The sequence below is a fragment of the Empidonax traillii genome, unplaced genomic scaffold (genome assembly GCF_003031625.1).
Source record: "Empidonax traillii isolate 1590-97213 ecotype Southwest subspecies unplaced genomic scaffold, ASM303162v1 scaffold969:size425790, whole genome shotgun sequence".
NCBI lineage: Eukaryota > Metazoa > Chordata > Aves > Passeriformes > Tyrannidae > Empidonax > Empidonax traillii.
This window is the reverse complement of record NW_020956162.1, coordinates 116,291-139,923: the sequence shown is the minus strand read 5'-3', so window position 1 is coordinate 139,923 and position 23,633 is coordinate 116,291. Positions and strand designations below refer to the sequence as shown.

Below are 23,633 nucleotides of genomic sequence, written 5' to 3'. Positions count from 1 at the left end.
AAAAAAAAAAAAAAAAAGAAAAAGAAAAAAAGCAGAACTAGGTTGTTGTGGTTTTTTTTTTTTTTTTTTTTTTTTTAAGCTGATGGAGCAACTTTAGAAAGAGAGACTTATTTTTTTACAGTTTTAGATTAGTGAGTTGTTTTTTGATTCTGAGGTTCCGTAAAAAAATTGCTAATCCATCAATCCTATGTAAGGAAGTAAGAAAAAAGATGAGTTTTCAATAAAGATATGAGTTTTCAAGAGCAATTAATTCTAAAACAGCTTTCTTCCTTCTGTGATAAGTGAGTTGGCTATGGTAGCTTTGGATGGGTAGAACAGTCCAGACGGTGTACTTTATTCTGTTTTCTGGCACTGGGCCATGTGATATCCCTTATATACAAACAAGCAAAGTGCATAATGGATGTAAATCACCAGAAAGAGCTTCACAAGTGGTTTAAAACCTGTTCACAAAAAAGTATTCATCTGTGATTGGCTGTTAAGATGAGAAAGGATTTGAAGTGGAGGGTGGGTGCCCACTCCAACTCAATCAGCATTTTTATGAGTGATTTGGGTGATAATATTTAACACTGTTTACATTGTGCAGGAAAAGGATAGTAAATACTGCAGAGGACAGGTCTGCAGTCCAAATAGTCTCAGCAAATTGAAGAAATGACCCAAGAACAACAAGGTGAATTAAATAAAGGAAGAGCAAAGTGCTTCCTGTAGGCAGGAGTAATCAGACAATTTGAGAGTAAGTAACATTTGGCAAGGTACTAAAATATGGCAAAGAAAACTGAAGGAGATTGTAATATTGACTAAAAAATTATTATCAACACAGAAAATCCCATTCACTAGCACTTAATGGCAGTTTTATGGATAAAATGCTAAAGGTCCTATAGGTCAGCTTTACTTGGTTATGGTGAAGTCTCAAATGAAATAGTCTCTTATTTTTATTATTTCATACTAAAGGGCTGCAGAGTTTATGAGAAGAATCTAGAGAAGTGCAATAAGAGACCTAGAAAATATGACCAATAAGGAAATATGAAAGAAATGTATCTACTTTGCCTACAGAAGAAAAGAAAAAGGAAGAATCAGCATGATAAATGTCTTTTAACATGTAGACAGAATAATAGGGAGAAATTTTGTCTTGGTTATTCAGGAAAAGTCAAAGATAGTCAGTAAAATCATTTTGGTCGCCTACTAGGAAAAACTTCCTGCATCCAAAACAGGTTACTTAGCAAAAATACACAATTCATTTTATTAGTTTATAAAAAGTCACTCAGCTAACCAAGTGTTAAAACCAGGTGCAATATCATTATTAATTTCTATATCCAAGAAATATTAGAACTATTTTAAGCTGATACTTTCCATCTTTATGTTTCTATAATTCTACTTGAGGGAATTTAGCATCACCTAAACAGAGAAGAAAAAGAGACAGGACACTCTGGACTCATGGGTGTTTTTTTTCTAAATATATCAACAACACATGAATATGTAACTTGATTATCTGGTTTTTTTTCTTTTTCATTCTAATGATGAAGTAATAATCCCAATGGACTTTATACTTAACATAGTTCCCTGTGACTTTCTTTGTGTAAAATACAGGAGTTCCACATCTCTACAGTTTTATATTTAATTCTGAAAAAGTAAAATAAAGTATTTATTTGCTCAAGGGCTTACACATTCAACAGTGTGCCTCTTTCTCCTTTTTATCTAATTTAACATGTACCACATAGCCTATCACAAAGGAAACACTACAGAAAAGAAACAGCCATTAATAAAAATTTAACCTTAAATTTTTTAGGAGACTGAATATTTATCCCTTCCTCAGCATTGGAAATCTTCATATCAGATCTTTTACTTTGAATTTTTCATGCAGTCTTTCTATCTTTCTTGTTATGAGTGTCTTCTATAGTGCCAATCAATACAGAGCCACAAATTCTTGGCATTGCTCTTTGCTTTGAAGCATGCACTTTACTTCATTTGCCTTTTTAAGGAATGCAACTATCCCATATTCTGAACTGAAAGCTGGTTCTTGGTATGAATTTTTTTATGAGGTTTTCAAAACTTACTCCCTTTGTTTCATAGACATGGTAGGCAGGTTTTTAATTTGTTTTGTGTAAACCATCACTGCCTTACTTTGAAACTAAATTATAATCACTGAAGGAGGAGAATCAAATAAACTATGCAACTCTAACTGAAAACAAGAAGCAGTTTGTCAGTATGTTTATAAATCAAAACTCTACCATTGCCATTCTTTTTCCTTTTCTTCAAGGCAAATCAATAAATGCAGGATTTTCAAGAATGGATGAGGATTTTTTTTTGTTAGACCTGAAACCCCATTTTCCAAAATTATTAACAGACTAAACAGTCAAATTCTTATTTAAACACAATTTAGGTTTCATGGCACCACATTTTTAAATATATTAGGAGCTCAGTGTTAAAGGAAGGCATCCCGTTAGTGCTTAACTATCGTGAATTCCATGGATGATAAGTGCTGAGGGTTGAATTCAGCTCATGTAGCTTCAGCTGTCTAGAAGTCAGATATCTACTCTGAGCTGTGTTGGCAGTCTAGGTAGAGAAGCAGGCATGTCCAAACAGTGTTTTAGCCCAGAACCACCTGCATCAGGCAAGTGTCCAGGAAAACAGGGGAAGTGTAAAAAGAAGGAGTGAGAGAGACTGAAGAATTACACATGGGGAAGGGGCATGTGGTATGGGCATGGGAGGATGGCAGCAAACCAGGGCATGCACTGCTGAGAAGGAGCAGAAGGCACATCTTTGTGCTCTGGACTCACAGTGGCTTGCTGGCTTTCTTCAGTCTGTGTTCTCCTGCCAATAAGTCACCATTTAAAATAAATAGCAGATTATCTGACTATTATTTGAAAACAGTTCTTAGGGTTCTCAAATACCTAAGTTATATGTGAAAGGATACTCTACTTATTAGCAATTTGCCACATATGCTTCTAATACTTTGCACTGACTCTGTATGAGACATGGAAGAGATGGTACTTGACACTTATCCATTTTGAAAGCATAATTCTTTATGATAGGAAACAAAAGAGTACTTTCTTATACAGCACAGAATGATGTCAGTGTAAAAAATATACTTTTTATAAATTCTTTTTAATGGACACATTATTGTGCTTGTGAAAAAATGGAAATATTGCCTAAAGCTAAACAGAATGTGTACAGGAATCAAATAAATTTCCCATATAAGCTTTTCCAATAAACTTTAGTCTTCAGTGGCTTTTCATATAGAGGCAACTCTTTTCTGCAGAATCTATCATTAATGCTACATGCTGTGGCACAGGCAAACATCCTTTAACGACAAGTTAAAGAATGAATGCTGCACTCATTTTCACTTTGAGACCTGAATGAGAATCAGTACTATTATCTCCTGGAGATGTTTTGCCAGAAATTTAACATAAAGATTAGGTCTCCATAGTCTTTTACAAGCTCCTACTTTCACTATGCAGGCAGACATTTCTTGAAAGGAATCCCTATTACTTTAGATTTGTACTTTACACTATTTCTGAGTGTGAAAACCCAAGAGCCTGGCAATTATCATTATATTCTCATTTCTGTAGCAGGTTGTATATGCTAATGAAGAGAAAAAAACCTAATTACATAGTATCATAGTCTGTTGTTACTAAGCTCTCATGCAGCCTCTTCTTCCAAACAGCTGTCTGAGCTCATGACTTTTTCCTTTATTAAAAATTAAAACCCCAGAATTCATGAAGGAAAACACAACAGCCAGAAGTTGTAGTTTTAGGAAATATCTCATGCTTTGAACCCCACTGTTGTTTGTCAACCATGAGAAATGTGCAATCAGAAGCTCCAAAGATTTCTCATTCCACACAAATTACACTATATCCTATATCCTTGTGCTGAGTTGAAACTAGTTTTGTGACTGAACTACTCTAAAACATTCACAAAGGCACTGATAGTATTTGGTAAGTAGAATAAGAACTATTTAAGACAGAATAAATAAAAGAATATAGGATATTTCTGTACAAGAGTTAAGAACAACATATTTTTAAATTAGAATTCATGCCTACGAGGATAAAGAAATTCGACAGCAAATATATGATGTCAAATGAAGTGGAAAACACTGATCTAATATATATATATATATATATATATATATATATATTAAAGTGAGTGGATTGTTTCCTAGGCCTAAAGAGAAGCTTTTCCAATGGAGGAATCTCTTTCAGTATTGCCTATGGCAGTATTTCTTACATGGCCATTTGAACACTAGGATTAAGGGCAGTTGGGTAGATGACAATATTCCCAGACAACATTTGCACAACCCTTGGTATCAATTTTTATGTAACTCTTATGTGAATACTTATGCAAGAAGTTATTATACTGTCTATTATCCAGATTATATCATTAATATATTTAACAATTTTTCATTACAATTATATTAGAATGTGATATGCAATGTATAAAAGAACAAATACACCTACATAAACTTTGTATTGATATTCCATTGAGAAAAAAAATTTAAAAATGGTGAAACTTTAAAATAAACAAATATGTTACAACTGCTTAACTTGTCCACCTAATCAAATCAATCCCCATCATTAATGCTGCAGGACAAATGTCTCGTACTTGTGTTTTAAAAACACCTGTGGGAACACAATGAATCAAATGCATTTGGTTACAGTGGGCAGTGAAGAATAACAACAATTAGTGTATACTGTAAATGACGGTTAAAGAGAAATACCTAAATGAAAATATACTCAGTATTTCCCATACTGCCAAATCAAAATAAAACTTGCCAGTTTAGCTAAATCCAGCTAGAATACATTTGGATGTGCTAACTATCAGAGGAATGTGCCAGAGGTGAGCAAAGCCAAGATTAAAAAAAGTGTTCAGCTTGAATAAGATGAGGGAGGAAAAGAGAGGAGTGACAAATATAAAATTGCCAAAAAAAGAGAGGAAGAGGGATATTGCTTTGAGCATCTGGCTGGAAGTCATAGAAGGGCCCCTATACAGGGAGAGCCCTTCACTTTTAAGATATGGACAAAAGCCTGACAAATCCAACACCTTTTTTTTTATTTTTTTTTTCATCTAAGTAGTGAGGTATATCTCAATTATTCATAGAGGAGGAACTGGCTTCTTCACATCGTTTTGAGCACTCTCTCTAAATTGCAAACAGCAGTTTTTCTATAAAAAGATTCACTGCCAGTTTAAAGATACCGGTGAGATACTTAGACCCAGCACATTACTGATCACCTCATTATTGCTGAATTACTCAACTATTGTAGCATGGAAGAAAAATAGTCAGTTACATTGTGGCCTGTTGAAGAACAGGCTCTTAGCGTGAAACCCACAATAAACGGCACTTTAGTTGAATTCAGAAGATTACTCAATCAATCAAATCCTACCCTCAAAACACAGAATCCAGTTTCTACCCAAACAGGTATTTGTGGTAGTCTGATAAGTGGGATGTAACACCACTGTAGCACTCTTGAATAGATAGGATGCCCCCTGAAATTATTACCATTGAAATACCAGCAGCAAGTTTCGAAAGCAACACTAGAATGAACTTACCCCCTGGGGATAAATTCATGAGGGTAATCATTGAGTTTAATGGGTTACTAGAAAAGGAGAGCAAATATTTTTCATAGCTAGTCCTTCATTCTGAGCATATGGAATCAACAAAACAAAACCAGCTGAGAATATGCTGTCAGCTGCAGTGTGACATCACTGAAGCCAATGAGGTTTTGCCAGAGAATATTTTTTCTGTTTATTATGGACAATTAATAAAAATCTATCATCAAATCCCACACTGTTATCAAAGTTGACATTAGTTAATTCACTCATCCGTGTACCACTGCAGATCACTGCATTTCAGTAGCAGTTTTGGAAACATTCTTTTTACTGTAATGAGAAAGGAAGAAAAATTACATGAAAAAATGCTAATATTTAAAATAATTCTACAGTTTTGAAGCAACAGTTTCACAGGAGGAAAAATTAATTTCTGTTGTATCTTGAATAGTTTCATTGCAACATGTTTTTTGAAATACCTGTTTAAATGGTTAAGGAGATTTCTGTAAATTCTCTTGTGGTGCAGAAAGCATAGCATAGCTCTATGACTAGGGCAGACATTCACTTTGAAATATTTGTGGCAGTTTAAACACATTACTGTCTCCTTAGCTTTTTATTAGTGCCTTCCATAGGAGCGATTCACCTGCTTCAGTGCAAAGTTGAGTGTGTGTGTAAGAACATACATTATGTGGCTGCTCAAAGTGGCATAAGACACACCTGTGTATTTTAGCCTAGAGATAGATCATGAATGTCCAAATGCTTTAGTACTCTACCAGGAACATGGGAGTGGGAGCCTCCAGCAGAAGGGCAACTGCTAATATGAAATGCTATAATAAGATGAACCACTATAAGTGATAATCATTCACCACAGCCATTTTCAGTGTATGGCCTGTGAGCTCGCTTCTACCATTGCAGTGCTAAGAAAGGGGGGTCAATATTAAACAGAATCAAAAAAGGAGAGCACTTCACAGCTCACATTGCTTTCCCAGGTTCAATAAATGCTTTTTCACATGTGAAAATATGCTGATAGCAATACAGAATTTTTATTTCCTGCTAGATTAGTACTGGCATAATTTTTAGTGCCATAAGGATCAGAATGGTTTCTGATCTGAAAGTAATACAAAGCTCCTCAGAAACTGCATGGGTTTAGTGCTACCTTAAAATTTCTGGTATACCCAAGGTTCACGAGACAGAGTTTATCTGATAGATTATTATTATTATTATTATTATTATTATTATTATTATTAATTTATATTTAGAGGAAAAGTATATGTGGGGAAAGTACATTCTAGCCATTTCATCTATGCTTAAAATAAAAAACTGTTAAGGACTATGTTAAAGTGTTGCATCTGTACCCCAAAAGAATAAATAATGAAACATGAAGCTGACACCATGAGAAATTTAAAAAGCAGGGCATATTTTCTTATGCTTTTATACTTTCACAAAAGATGAGTGGTTGTGTTGGCAGACTCCCCTGTTTTCAACTATGGTAAATAATCCTTCAGCTCTTGTTCCATAGCTGATTCATATACCCATATGAGAGGCATAGACAACTCCCTAGAAGAGCTGTCATAGCAAACTTGCATTCTATAGCTGTGAGCTTCTGAGTACCTGCTTGACTAGAAATAAATTTACCTTCTGATCTTTCATTTTAAGCAAAATCAACAGTTTTTCCCCCCAGTGCCTTAAACAACTGGTGAAACGCTAGCAATGGTTCACTACAGCACACAGAACTGATTTCCTTGCAGAGGTGGACCATGAAATGCTGTAAAAGCAGGGCTTTGTATCACTCGACTGTCAATACTCACAGAGATGAGAAATGTGGGGAAAATATGATGAAAAAGTTGTGAAAATCCAGACTTCATGAAGAATTTGAAAGATATAACACTGGTTAGGATTCTCACAACATTCTACTATATTTTAGTTTCCACTTTAATTCTCTTATTCTCACAGAATTATGTACTAAGACTATGCACCATATAGGACAAGGTCTACTTATACTATGTGTGTCTAGGGCTCATAGCATAATGGCACCCTGATATCAAATTGGGGCCACTAGATGGTAGTGCAATATAATTAATAAATATTAAAAAGCAACCTCATAAGTATATCTTTGGATATTTTTCTGCAATGGCTTGGCTGTAACATTCAAAAGACTTGCAGAAATATCCATGGCACTGTCTTTAGGTATATAACTTCCATGCCACTATAAGTTTCAAGGAAAATGCTAAAATGTATGCTCAGCGATCTTAAGAGCATAACTAAAGTACTCAATGTATATGTACACACATATGTAAATCATCATATGAAATCATCATCTGATCAGTCATTGTGCTTACTCATTTTTGTGTGTTCCTGTATTCTGTGCAAAAATATTAGAGTATGGGAAAAGTGTGCATATATAAATCAACATGTTTATTCATAAACACAAAAAAAAATAATCCCAGGATTTTAAAAGATAAAATTGTTACAATTAGTAACATCTATACAATCATATTTCATATTTTTCTATACTTTGCATGATGTTCTATTAAAATTTGCTTCACCATTAAAGAGATGAAAAATTCCACTTCTATCTAAATGTACTCCACCATATGCCATGTCTACAGTAAGAAACAGATTAAATTTTATAATTGGTTATCTTTCTAGCTGATAAAGATATTGAGGTTTAAAAATGGCCACAAAACTAAATTTTATGAAACCATTAGCATGCTTAATAGTAGCTGCCCATGAAACTACCCTCTGAATAACCTAACACTGCTAGTTACCAGCACTATTTTCAATTTTCATCTGTTAGATATATGATCAAGCATGTCAAATCTGCCCTAAGTAATGGAAATGAAAAAATAAAGCCATTTACTTAAAACATTCTGATAGTTATTTATTTGAAAACCTTGGTCAGATTTGCTGCTCAAAGGCATTTACCTTCAAAGTTAACCAGATGCTTTGAGTTGAAATCTAATTTAATTTCTCTGTTATCTTAACAGGACATCTGGTAAAACAACATCCAAGGAAGGTAATATGTTCAAAATTAACCATCCTGCAGATTGTTTTATTAAAGTATGTGTGACATTGACATTTAACTGTTAATGACCACCACCTTACAAAAATAATTAGCAAATGTGGAATCAAAGCAGTATATTAGTATAACGATTATACTAATGGATACAAAGCAATGTAAAATGAATTTGTAACTGGGGTAAGTTCAATCTTGTTACCAAGTTCATTACTTTGTTACAACTGAGTTATGCTGAAGATGACTTACCTATTTCTTTTCTTTCCTTCTTTCATCAGCTTCATCTGTGCATCAAACCCTCCCTTTAAAATCAGAGTATATTAGCTGCATAAAGTGTTCAGCACTCATAGCCAGCATGTTTTTTAAGCAACATGAGTGACAAGCTATGCAAATCATATCCTGAATTAATTTGCATTATTGTAGTTAATTTGCATACGGATATAAACTGGATTTCAGAGCAACTAGGTATCAATCCAAGCAGTGGTACATGAAAGTCAGACACACAGATGGATGTTGGCTTGCCAGTGTTGGGATATTCAAGTGGAAAAACACTAACTACTACAAGGTGTCTATTTCTGGTTGGTCCTTACAACTTTGCTGAATAAGATGGTGGGGACTAGTGGGAATGGTAGGAAGAAACATAAGCTCCATATTTCCTCTCATTCCTTGCATTTATTTCCACCAGCAATGCAGTACTGGTGTTAATTTGTTTATGGAAAGTGCTACAACCATTGCTGCCTCTTCCTCTTCTCATTAGAGTTACCCAATGGAAAAGAGAAAGATTGGGCTGCTGACTAAAAGTCAGCCATATCTGGCTAATCCTGGAATAACATCTCAGATCAACAAGGGAAAGGAAGGCTCAGTGATGAAAAGTTGCTAATGCATGAGCGTCATATGTGGGTGGATTTCTAAACCGCTCATTTCCTCCTTAAGATCTTTTGCATAAGATGCTCTCCCATAGTGCAGGTTGGTTACTGAGCCTGGCTGGAGGCAGAAGAACGAACTAGCCATATCCTGAAGGCCCTTCTGGCCTTACTTTACTATAAGCCATGACTATGAGTACAAAGACACTGACTTTAATCACAGTGCACAAAGGCAGTTGGAGAATCCTAGTTACATGTTTTCTTACATTTGTCTTTATTCCTCTGATTTCATTATATGGAAAAAGATGAACTTGCGGTTCAGATACAGAGTGGACAATATTTACAAACTCTCTCCCTAAATCTTCATTTCTTCAGTAGTTTCTCTGCCTTGAAGAGCTGTCTCTCTCCCGAAGGGTATTTCTCAGCAACGCCATTATAGAGCCTTCCTACTGCTATCTATCACCAAGTTTTGGTTTCTTACTCACCTCAGCAGGAAAGGGGAAGAATCTGCAGCATTTTACTTGACTGGAAGGTTTAGATGAAACATTTTCAATATTTTGCTATATACAATATGAGGAAACCGAAACATTGGTATAAATTCAATTGTCTTTAAACTAAAAGATTCTAATTATTTTTTAATGTGTTTTTTGAATGTGTTGCAAACATCAACAACCTCCATCTTTCCACATTTAAACTAAGCTACCATATAACTTCACATACATGTAAAGACCCTTCATTTCTCTTCCATAGTAAAGCATGTAAAATTATGAGAAGTGAACTGATTATTTATGACATGATATATAGCTTTTTTCTTGTGAGGTGCAACAAACTGTCTGTGGTTGGAAATAGGAATTCAACTGCGGAAAGAACAAATAGAAAGCTGAAGTATTAAACTTCACTTAAAAGCCTAAAGGGAGTGTTAGAAAAGATGTAGCATGACTCTTCTCAGAGGTACGTAGTGAAAGGACAAGAAGCAACATCACAGATTTCAGCAATGGAAATTTCAGCTGCTTCTCAGTAGACATTTTTTCACAATGACAGTGGTTAAGAAATAGAGAAGTTGTGAAATTTCTATCCTTGGAGATTTTTAAAACTTGCCTGGCTAAAACTCTGAGCAACCTGACAGAACTTTAAAGTTGGTGCTGCTCTGAGCAGGAGACTGGATTAACTGACCTTAAGAGGTCTCTTCCAAAATGAACAAGTCTGTGATTTTGTGAGTCTGTTATATTTCCAGTTATTGGGGGTGGGTAGGAGATAAAATGTTCAGAAATATTTGATTTCCACTAAAACTTCTGGCAGGAAACAACTTTATTATGAACTTTCCTTTAGCTTACATTTTAATAACTAAAGTTCTTTGTATCATATTTAATTATTTCAATTTTAAATAAGTGCATCTTTTAATCATTCTCATTCTTTTGTGTTCCCCTGTTGCAATTCAGGGCAATATAGGAAAGGAAGTAACATAATTTGAATGCAAATAGAAACTTTTTTTTTTTAGAACAATACTTGCAACTCAGATCTATAGAATGACTACTAAAATCTTCAGGAACCACACTCCGACTACACATGGTGAGCAACGTACACAGTACAGCTTAGAGCTCTTAGATACCACAGTTCTGTACCTAACCTTTCATATTCTTACTCTACATGTTTTCAGACCCAAACTGGAGTACAGGATTTACTTTTATATTTGTTTCTGACTGCTGCAGTACATGGAGTAAGATCCAGTATGGCAGCCTCACTCAACTCCCAGACCTTCAGCTCTAAAACAGCCTATGTGGTACAGGGATTAAGGAAAGGATGGTGAAAAAGAAAAAAATACAGTTGTGACTGCATAATTAAAAGCTATATAAAAATTAATCTAAAGAGTGAGTTAAACCACGTTAAGTCAAACAATCTTAATTCTGGCATATCTTGATACTGGAGTGTTTGAGATTTAAACATCCAATTTTTGTGCCAAAAGATATAAAAGTACAACCTTATGATTTAAAACATTAAATGTAACTTTGTACGTTATTAAGTATAAATAAGGAAGATGTAAAGAATGTCACACAAATAGAAAATAAATCAACTTTGGCAGTTCAAATGAGTTTATAAAAACTGTTTTGTTAGTCACAAACACATAATACTCTATGGATTACAACAAAGCAATTCCAGAGCTCAGCCAGGCAGCAGTGAGAGGAGAGCTCTTGTATCTGGTCACACAAATGGGGTTGCATGCAGAGAGAATCAAAAGTACTGAATCAAGGCTGGAATCATGTGCAGCAAGGGCTGCTTTGGACCCTGAATCCCAGCTGGTTCCCCTTGTTCAGCATCCCGAACACATCCTCTGCCTTGACTTCCAGTGCCTTGACAGCAGCAGCATCTCCACCCGTATGCTTATGATGGGAACAGTGCCAGCTCACCCACACATTTTTTTTTTAGCAAAAAAATGTTTATTTGTTTCTAAACCAAAAATAGGGGTATTATGATTCTTATTCTGTTTCTATTCTCCTTGTGGGATCATTAGGCATCATTAGGGGAAGCTTTCAAATGCCTTGAACCAAGAGTACTGTTTCTTAATTGCAGGAGTATTTTGTTGTTGTTGTTGTTCTGAGATAGCTGAATCTATATCCTTGTGTCCTTTCCTAGGTTTAAAAAATCACAGAAATATTACATTTTTCTCAGAAATTCTTCCTATTATGTTTTACTTTTTTGTTTCACTAGTGTACTTTAGATGTGCCTTAGTCAAGACAAGAGGTTATGCTTTTCATATGCTACATTTTCTTAGCCACAGGCCAAAACAAATATTATCACACCTGAACCCAAAAAGTCCTACTTATACTGAGTATGGCACTCAACAGCAAGCAAAACAATACACAGATTAATTACATATTTTTGAAGAGTAATACTGAAAAGCAAGTTTGAGAAGTGGATTTCTAGGCATTCATTCACAGACCCACATAAAAATTAAGGTTAAGAACAACTCATTGCACTTCCTCTTTGTTACAAACCTTTCTTACGAAACCATAAATATTCCAGCTTGCTGTGAAAGAATTTCAGAAAAGATAACTGTGCCTCAAAGACAGAAATTACTTAGTGTGATGCCATTTCCCACAAGATATCTATGACTGTAATGGTGTATAACGCAAACAGATTTCCATGTCTCACTGTTCTAAAAACTTTTGAGTCTTTGCAGACCTGTTTCAGTGTTATAAGAAGCTGTAAAAATGTCATGACCTATGCCGCAACAACTACAATGAAATAAAGGATGAAGCTAGCAAGCCTTTTGTTATAATTATTAAAGCAATGATTAATAATAATTGTTGAAATGTCCTTTCCATTGTATTAGCAGGTGATAACAGAAAAGTTGTTGTACACACGCATAGAATGAAAGCTGTTCTCAAAACTTAAAAAAAGTTCTTACTTTTATTTTATTCAGTAGTAAGCTCTAAATTATACATATAAAAATAAACTATACCCATCTGAACTATTATTAGGCTGTAATTGTAATCCATCAGTTCTTAAAGCCATGCTGTGCAGGATCTTCTCTCATGGTTTACAACCTCAGAGCCATCCCCCTGGTACTTGCCTAAGGGTTATTTTTTATTCTCTGTTTAGAACTAATTCAGACTCAGAGCTTTTCTCAAGGTTCTACATGCCATTCCAAACAAACAAAATATGCAGGATTATCACTACAAATTTTAAGTTGCAGTTATTTCCAGATGAAAATATAAATAATAAAGAAGATTCAGTATAAGATTTATGAATATGACTGAGAGATGTAACACTTACAATTATCCATTTTGTAAGAAACCTACATCAGTAATACAGCCAGAAACTCTGAAGAGGCTTATCATCCTAGAACAGGTGGTTATCTTTCCATTAGACATATATTTCTAGCCCCTAAATCTTACAGAATATGCAATCATGTAGGAGAGTTTTGACATACCATTCACAGTTGAAAAGGAGTGGAGAGTGTTGCCCCACATGTGAATTAGACATTTTTTAGAATAGATTTCTACCTATTTCTTAAATCCATTTTGCAGGAACTTTTCCTTTGCTTCCTCTTTTTAGCAATTCCGTTGCTTTGAAAGCCAGTTGAAGCGCAAGGAATATACTTTACTGGGTATTTCAAGGCAAATCATGTCATTGGAACAAATAACACCCCTAAAGACCAAATTAAAAATTTAACTGCATTCAAGCATAGGCCTGAACCCTATGGTTGGTTGGGAAAACTCTAGATGACACATCTCTAGACTTCAGAAAAAATCGGTTCAAGGTTTAGATACTGTTTGGAATGCATTTTTGTTCCAACCAGCACTTACTAGGGTTCTTAAGCTGTTTTTATACCCATTAAGACACAGTACTCAAGCAGCTGCTTCTCCTTTCTCCATTCTTTTCCATCTCCTTTCACTTCCCCAGACAAGATAAGCATCCCAATGTTCACAAGTGTAGGAGTGCAGGTGGCTGAAACAAGTGGGTGGAAAGAGGGCGGACTGGATTGAGTATAATTGTACAACAGGTGCCAGGTTTGTTATATACATTAGTTCACTTAGCAATAAATAAATATTTTAACCAAATAGAACACAGAAAAGTTCTTTTATTTACTATGTTTTTTGCCAAGATTTTATTCAGATTGGACCTGTCTGAAGGTATAAAACCCAGAAAGTGCAATGTTTCACCAGCAGAAAATTACTTTACACCCTCAGGAAATGTAATTCTGATCCTTTTTGAAGTCAGTATCCTTTAAAGAAACAGAATACATGGGGATTAAATAACCTTGTCTCCAGTAACTCTTGAATGTTGGGGTGATTTGAAAGAAAATACAGGTGAGGAAGTATCTTTGCCTCATTTATTCTTCCTATAATTGTGTTTAACTTTCTGTATCATAAGATATCAGTAACTCACAAAGGATCAGAGAATTACATCTGTAATTTACAGTTGGGTTAAACTCCCTATAATCAAGAACAGCAATTAAAAATCTGAATCAACAAAAGAATGTGTTCTCTTCAACACACGGGATTCTTCTTGATGGTCAGTTCACAGCACTCTGAGCATAATTCAGCATGGGCAACAATATTTAAAAGTGTATTACTATAACAAAATAATTTATTGCCACTGCTAATCTTTTATCCCAAAAATTGCCAGCTTTCTGAGAACACCTTAGAAAGAAGGAGTTTTGGTTTAAAATGTTGGATTGAGTCACTACCAACTGTCACTTTATGTGTTATCACTTGCAGTGTCAATAAAACCCTATAAATATATCATTCTTGGGAAAATATATTTTTCCTATGGATTTTTACTGTGTATAAGTGTTCAAGCATAACATTACTATCATAAGCACAAACTTAAAGATCACTGCTGTAGCCAAAGGGCAATCTGTTCTGCCATCTCAGTTTACAACCTAATTAAATGAAAGACACCTTCTTTTATAATTATTATGCTATGATGTAAGAACCTTGAATGGAATCAATTTAAATAATAGCAAGCTAAATGGTACAATAAATATTTGTTTACTCCTGAGATGGCAATGTTTTGTATTCATGAGGGCACTAATTAATGTCTCTCACAGGGGTGAAATTTGCACTGCAAGACTACTGATAGGGACAAAAAGAAGTAATTTCTTTTGAAACATATATACTATTATGTTGTGGTCATCAGAATGTGTATGTTCATTACTTTCTAGTTTAAAAGTTTCAAACACTCAAGAACTCTCCAAATTTCCATCATACTACGACACTCATTGATAACACTAAAAGGATAAGTAAAACAGAGCACAGCCTGTTGTTGACTGGGGCATGATAACAAAAGTGCTGATGGCTTGACTGTATCCAATGGTAAATTACCTTTGAAAGGTCCCCAGCCTCCAAATAGAAGCAGATAACAAACACGTTCCATGTAACCCAAAGGACCAACCAGACAGCATACTGTAGGGAGGAAGAAAGAAACACTGCATTAACAATTTCACTATCAACTGAATTTAACTTAGTTCATTAGACCATTAACTCAGTCCAAGACAAAACCAGACTATAAATATGGTGCATATAGATAAAACTATTACACATAAAATAGAACCATGAATAAATTCTTCTCTTTCCCAGACACTGTTTAGAGTGACCTGGTGAGTACTCAATCAGACCAGAAAATTTATCTCAGAAAACAGTTGATAAATATTACATTTTAATTTGAGACTACTCTGTATCTCTTATTTTTGTTCCAATGGGGAATACTACAATATAAAGACATGCAACCTTAATTATATATTAGAAGTGCACAGCTGTTTATTCAAATGGTTATTCAAATATAGCTTACTAAATAACAGTCTAGTTGAACTAGGTGCTTGATTACGCAACACTTCAGATTTAGTCTCAACAAACCAAACATATATATAACCTGAAGAAAATAAATCCATATATATATAGATTATTTTGCAGTATTTCTACAGAATATGGGGGGATTTGGTCCTGACAACTGCCTCTATCAATATATTTTGTGACATTCCAAAGCATAGTTCATAATTATTCAACACTCTCAAGGGGCAGACTGCATTTTAAACTGTCAGTTTCTTGGGAGGGAGGGTTTAGTTTGTTTGTTTGGCTTTAGAGTGTATAGGAGAAGTATGCATGCTTAAGCAATATCTGCTCTTTGGTAGTTGCCAAACTTCATATTCATGTGTCTGATGAGTAATGGAGTACATATTTTCTATCCTTCTGTCCACTATTTTGCTACTGTTTTGTATTCATAAGCCTTTATGTGCTAGGACTGGAATCTACATTCCCTTGCTGTAATGCTAGAGAATCTTGTATAATAAAGTTTGACCTACTATTGCTACTCTTATCTAATGTTTGTACTTGAGAACTTCCCTTGACAAATTAGTCTGTCATCTAATAAACCTTAGGATCTACAAATGTTTTTCTAATGGCTGTTGTAGCTATCCTCTAGTTGTTCACAATTCAATTCTGCATGTTTGCTAATTTCATTCCACATGGCACTGCATATGTGTGAAATACGAGTGATAGGACACTATTCCCTCTCTGTTATAGATGAGAGCTATTTTCTCCTTTTAAAACACCACCCCATTTCTCTAAAGTATTTACAGACTTATTCTTCATGTCTTATAGTCTTTTCTTCAAACTATACTGATTAAACTCTGATAAACTACTTTTCCAAATTAGGAGACACTATTTTCTACACACCTCTGTTTTCACATTCTGAATAAGAAGACAATATTTTCGACTTTATACTCTGCATCCCCCACAAAAAAATACATGACAAACTATTCTCTAAATTCAGTAACAACCCATGTAGATTTCTTCTTGCATTTCTCTTGCAAGTGCTGTTTTGTATCACATTGTCTATTACTGAACATGCCATTTTCTCCTTAATCTTCTAGATACTGTGAAAATAATACAATTCTGTCCTTTCTCAGGATTTAAAGTGAGATTATATCCAATATGACTAAAATTTAGATCTGTTTTAATTTCTTATTTTTATAGGTAACAAAATAATTGCCAGCCAGCCTAGCTATTAAATAGACCATGTACAGATTTTAAAGAATTTTGATTTAATGAAAGCTAACATAGCTTTAAAGGCTAGAATTATTTTATACACAAGTAATTGCAGGTAATTTAAAGCATACAGATTACATATACTTTATATGTCAGCTCTTTCTGGTCACAGATGATAGATTTATTTAGGTCAGGAGGGACTCTCTGGAGGTCACTTGGTCCAATCTCTGCTTAAAGCATGACCAGAATGGATCAGGTTTTGCAGGGATTTATCTGGGGATGGCCTCAGTAATCCATGTCTACTCTTTGAGTGCAGGTTGCTAATAAAACTTCAGAAAATAGGAACTTAGTTCACATGCATGGTGCTAACAACACCAAGGTTGTAGGTTTGATCCCTTTATGGGCCATTCACTTAAGAGCTGGACTTTGTGATCTTTGTGGGTCCCTTCCAGCACAAAATATTCTGTGAAATCTGTGAAACACACTCATTTTTTTTCAACACAACTCTGAGACATTAAGTATATTGAGCAGATCATTTTCCTATAACTTGCTCACAGTACACACAGCTTTACATGTACCATAGAGCTTTATAAATAAAAGGCAAGAAAAGGAAATATTTATTTAGATTCAATAACTTTAATTTGGCATTTTTGCTACATTTTTCTGTGGCATTTTAACTTGCTGTTTTTTACCAATTATTTTAACATTGCAACGTTATTTATTCTGATGGAGTTAATACAAGTAGTCCTTCTGACGTGAATTTCTTACAGTGAAAATTCTAAATCCTACATTTAGACTGGTTTCTCAAAAAAACAAGACTGAAGAAGTAATATTCATGTGAAATGTCATTCCCTTGAAAGATCTTTTGTGCTTCAGAACAATTTTAAGCAAACTGGACAAAACCATAGAAGATCTAAAGATTTTTTTTTTTTACAAAATTTCAGGAAAAAAGACCTACAAATGGGAATAGACACTCTATTAAATCCTTATACAGGAAAAGACTTACAAGATCATCATTTATCAGTCAACGTGAAGGGAAAAAGTTAGGGAGAGAGACACTGGAAACTAGGTTTCACTAGACTGCCTGTTTGTGGCACAACTTGTCACATTGCATGTAAGCAACAGCTGGTTAAAAAGCTCATCGTATACAGCACACTCAACAGAACACTCCAAGGTACATTGAAGCTACTTGTCCCAGTAGAGAACCTTATTACATGAAGAAGCAAAAGTTTTCCATTGTCTAGTCTATTACCAAAAAAAAGATGACAAGTTTATCTGCCATTTAGATACACTCTTCTAACGAGCATCTGTTCATACTGGACTACAGATAAGGTTAAACATTTCTTGTAAAAGTTTGCTTTAAACTGCTTCCTTTTGAATATTAAGTTATATTAAGTGTTGCACGAATGCCATGGATAAACACTGAGTTTAGCTGTCTTGAAAAACAAGAACATTTCTGCTTCCCACTGCTTCTTATTTCAGATGCTTCAGATCTAGCACATCTCTTATCTCTGCATCACATGCAGTCATAAATGCCTCTTGTTGTCTATGTGCTTCAGCAAATTGCTGCAGAAATTCATCTCTGAAGATCTGTGACAATGAACAAAGCCCTCTGGCATTCTCTTATATGTGTATAATTAGAAACATTTTATAAGAGTTGTTCAAAGGGCTATAGCTTTTCTTATATGTGGGAGTTCTAGACAGCTGCATTATCTGACAGAAGCCACCACAGTGCTACAGCAGCCACATATCAACAAGACAAGAACTTTGATAAATACACACTTGACCAAGCAGGAGATCCTGACAGGAAGCACAGCAATGACAATGCAGTTTATTATTTTTATGGAGCTCCACAGTGGAAAAAAGTATAACTGGAAGGTTAAGACTGAAGATCTGAATACTTACTATCTGGAAAATTTTTAGCCAATCAGTAAAAGTTCCTTTTATTTATAAAATAAATTATATTGATACGGCTTTTATATATGCTTACAATTCCTGATGTAAACACAGATTTATAACCCTCTGCAAAAAAATTGAAAATAATTAGCTACCTTATGATTTATTGATACTGTGTAGTTATGTTTGAAAATTTGCTATGAATCATCATAAGCGAATGGAAAACAGAAACACTGAAATATTGGTGGCAGAAGTAAGAATCCATACATTCTTCTTAACACTTTTGTCAAAGCTGGCTAAGTAACGTTATCTACATTTTACTAACAGGAAAACCAAAGGTCAAAGAAATTAAATCACTCTGAATTCCTCAGCTGAATAGAAAAATTGTTACAAGGGTGCAAGAATCAAAGTTTCAGGCAGCCCACTACTGCCTATTGTATAAACCTGGTCACCAGAGCGCACATCTAATATTTTTGTAACTCTTTGCTTGAAGGAGAAATATGTCACATACTTTTCGAGTATAAATTGTGAGCAATACTGATAGCTTTGAGCATTTTAAATTTAAGCATTTTTTTCCACAGAACTTTACGTGACATTTCTCTTGCTCTCAAATTCTTTTCTGATATGTGAGTCTGTTACAAACATATTTGACTGAAGGATACAAGGGCTCCAAAGAGGAATCAAAAGCAAAATTCTCGGCCAGTAGAGGTACAGTTATTGAATGAGTGAAGACCAGATGTTTTAAACAGAACTGCTGCTCTCAGCAACCTAGCACAAAGAGCAACCATGCTCTGCTTTTAATGATCCAGATAAAAGTCTTCCTTGCCCAGCAGTTGCCTAGAGGGCTCAATGGAAGAGAGCTCAAGGCCAAAACCAGTAGTCTTGATAACAACCAGTTAGACATCAGTAAATGTTCAATCTCTTTCCTCAGTGTACTGGGAAGCTTTTGCAGAATTACAGAATTCTCTGGATTTTTTTCATTTGGTTGTCACAGCATGCAGGTTGCACTAGTTTTGCTTGGCTGGATTCTTCATATCATTAGGACTTAGATATTTCTTGGTAGTTTTTTTATGTCTTTTTATTTATTTTTAATTAATCATGGCTATAGTATTGGAGCACTGTCTATCTTTGTGAACTTCTGTTTCTAAGCAATTATGAATTGATTTTGTAGCATCAATTTTGAGTTGGAGTTTTCTGTCTCAAATTGCAATGATAGTCTAGTTTTCTGCTTGTGTTTATCAGGGTATTTTTTAATCCATTGGCATTGTGAATCCTATATATATTTTTATATATGTTTTTTTCCTTCCCTTTGTTCCCTCAGATAAAAAAACCCTGTCTGATACTTTAGTTCCTTGTTACACTTTAATAATTAGTGCCCTCTGCCAAGACTGACTGAAAGCTGCTGAAGTGTCGAGTGCATCAGAACTGGTCACTACCAAAGAGAAAATTATTGTTGTAATAGTTTTTTACTCTTGAGCAATCACTGCTTTCAGATAGAGAACAAGTGTTGCTTAAAATTTCTTTCCAGAGGCTTCCATACACCCGATGGCTATGCATAAACTTTCAAAATCCTTGAGCTCAGTCATAAGTCCTGATTTTATATAGGAGTTTATTAACTCTATTTTCCCCTTGATTTGCATGAGAAGAATTCATAAGCATAAAAGACAGGAAGAAAGCTGAGGTGCATTCTTCTCAGGTCGTAACTAGATGAAGTGAAAGCCCAGAGCCCAAAATACTGCCATGATATGCAATCACCCATCAATCTACTCATAGCCAGCTTGGGTGGACTCATTGGGCTTCTTCTTTCTTTAGTTTCAGGTGTTTTTTCATTTTCTTGTGTGCCAGAATTATGCCAGGTATAGAAAGCACAAGTAGATATTTCCTTCTGAAGACATGGCTCCAGCTCCTTTTGCATAAAAGCAGCTGAATTTCTACAAAGAACATTACTGTCAGAGAAATATCCATCTGCCCACAATTAGATGTCTGCAATGCAGATGTCCTCCTCTGAGCAGCATCTAGATTCCCATTATAGTCAATTGAGAGGAAAGGCACTTTCAGGGCTCAGTTCATTTCTCAGTGTCTGACACAGATCACTCTATCCTTGCTGTTTGGAAAGCTAAACTTCTCGAAGGCAAAACTCCTAGTGTTAGAGAGTCCATTAAAAATATTTTACTGGTGACATAAAAAACAAGATAGTAACATTGCACTGTGAAGATAGGCATTCCTTTTTTTCCACATTAAAAAAAAAATAAACAACCAACCAAAAAAAAACCACAAACCAAAAAAACCACAAGCAATATAAACATCACCAGGGTAAAATATCACTAATGGACTGCTGAAGAGACATCTTCTTAGAACTATTGAAAACTTACTGATGGTCCATTAATGCTTGAGTCATTCATTTCTTCATTTTCTGTTTCTTGGATTCACAGCTCCTTAGGTTTCAGTGGAAAAGACTAAGAGAAGTGCTTTTTGGTACTGCATCACTTTCATTTGCTTTTCAGCTTCTGTATCAGTGTTCAACAGTAACAATGAAAATATTACCCTAAACACTAAATGACTGTTATGGTTTAGCTGGTTCTTGGAAACTAACTAGGAATTTTTCTCTTCCCCCTGCCCGCTGCATGCAGAGCTATCAAGTGAGCACTTAAGAGATACCAAAGAACTGGCTCTCTGCTTAATGGCCCAGAACTTAGTCTCCTAGGAAACAGAGGAGATGAGGGGCTCCTGTTTACTTTTTTCTCTCGACTCCTGGGAAACAGAGGGGGGAGGAGTTCATGGGCTGGTTGTAGCTGGAACACAGGTCGGAGTGGAAGCTGGATGGTTTTCTGTTGTTCTCGACCTGTTCGACCGCTGCGGACCCTGCCTGGATTCTTCATCGGAGAGGAGCTGGGTTTTTTTCTGGGGGTTTTCCCCTTTCCCCATTAGTGTTTGTTTTTTTTCTGGCAGTGGTCCTTGTGCCCATTAGGGGGAGAGAGAGGACAGTGCTGAGCAGTTTGACCAGGCGAATGGAGTGAGTTAGGGTTGTCTTTTTCATTGGGAGGATTTTCTTTTTTGTTGTTGTTTCCCTTCCCCCCTTTCCCTCTCCCCTTCCCCAGTGTGTGGGAAGGGAAGGGAGTCCCAGTTTTTTTTGGTTGGTTTGATTTCTCTGGCATACCCTGGTGGCACAGGACACTACAAGCTCTGCATCTCCAGTGATCCAACTGTGTCCCCTGTTGACTGTGGTTGGAATTGCACCAAAGGGTACAAACTGAACTGTTTACTTTTTTTTCCCTTTACTTGTTTATTGGTTTGTTTTTGAAGGGGATTATCTGTGGGTATAAGAGTATTGTTTAGTTGGTTTACTTGTTTCTTTTCATTGTTTCTGCTAATACACACATACCTTTTAATAAAGGGTTGTTATTTTCCCTTTTCCATAATTTGTTTTCCTTCAATTGGAGCCTCTTAATTTTGGATTTATAATTGCTTAAAGGGAGAATTTTGAGTCTTTTCTCATAACTCATCCTCGGTAAAAGGCCTGCATCTCATTTAAACTGGGACAATGACAAACTTCCTCTCCAAGAATCCATGAACAACTCAGGAGACATATCCATCCATTCATTCAGCTTTCATAAGAAAGATACACAAAATTTTCTCAGTGCAGTCACTCTATTCCTACAATTAATAATTTCTTTCCATACGAAACTGTGAGGGTGAATGGTCAAAATGTGAAATTAAGCACACAGAAATACGTAACTTACATTGCAGCATTGTAGCATTGTTCAGTTAATCTACTATGTTACACTAGGGAGTTATAAACATTCTAGATCCCCCCCAAAAATATCCTGTAACTGAGGACTTATTTTAAAAAAGAGTTTTCTTTAAATAGACAATATTTCTTCCATTCTTCTTACAAATGGGGAGCAGAGAAATTTTCTTCTTGTTATCACAATTTTTTTTTTTTTTGTTTGATGTTTTTTGGGAGGTTGCTTTTTTTTTTGCCCCTTTTCTTTTTTAAGGTTTCTTCATCATCTATATGTTACAATTCTTGACCTTTGTAAAAAAAGGTGTATTTTATGCACTAAAGAAAGTAAGGTAAGGCAGAAATTTTAACAGGATATATTTATTTTATCTTTTTGACATAGCAGTGGAGATTTAATTGGTTTGGCTACACTCATCATTCAAGTCCTGTATTTCTTTTGATCACATCTTTGTTGTGAAACATTTATCAGCAGGAAGCAACTTCAAATATCTGAATACTCAATGTGCTTCAACACTGTATGTATCCAATCAGCTGCAGACACATGCATATACATGCATATATTCACAGATGGAGTGATATTTTTTCTCTTATGTTACTTTCATATTTTTTCAGTATTCTTTCCTTTGTTTGGGGAAGAGACTATAAAGTGTCTCAAAATAGAAATTATTAATTAAATAGAAGTAACAGGAAAATAATATGCAGATAACTCTCACATAACTAGAGCTCAAAAGTCTTTCTTTATATCAGAATTCTTGTAATAGCTTTACGTTTCAAGACATAACTTGAGCTGATCGGGCAATAAGGAACCTTAAAACAGTGCTGTTTTGATCCTTTTCTAACCTTTCTGCTTCAATTCCAACATTATCTACCGGGATCTACCTCAAGAGGTACTAGCATCAGAAATCAGTGCTATTCAAGACCTAAAAATTTGAAGTAATAGTTTTGAAATGACATTATTTTTTACCATTTCTAGTCAGCTGTTAAATTCATATTAAAACTGGCATAGGAAAAAAAAAAAGAAATATAGAAATCAAAACTGTGTGATTTGGGAGGTCATTTGGTTCTTCAAGAGCTAGAAATATTTTGAA

The 23,633-nt window shown here is 35.0% G+C and overlaps 1 protein-coding gene across 1 annotated transcript in view; it reads right to left on the bottom strand.

Moving 5' to 3' along the window:
• NKAIN2 (sodium/potassium transporting ATPase interacting 2) overlaps positions 1–23,633 on the bottom strand; it is a 289,629-nt gene that overhangs the window by 232,930 nt on the left and 33,066 nt on the right. Inside the window, exon 2 of the mRNA XM_027903480.1 lies at positions 15,246–15,326. The gene's annotated coding sequence lies outside the window, so the exon portion shown is untranslated. The remainder of the gene's footprint in view (positions 1–15,245; positions 15,327–23,633) is intronic.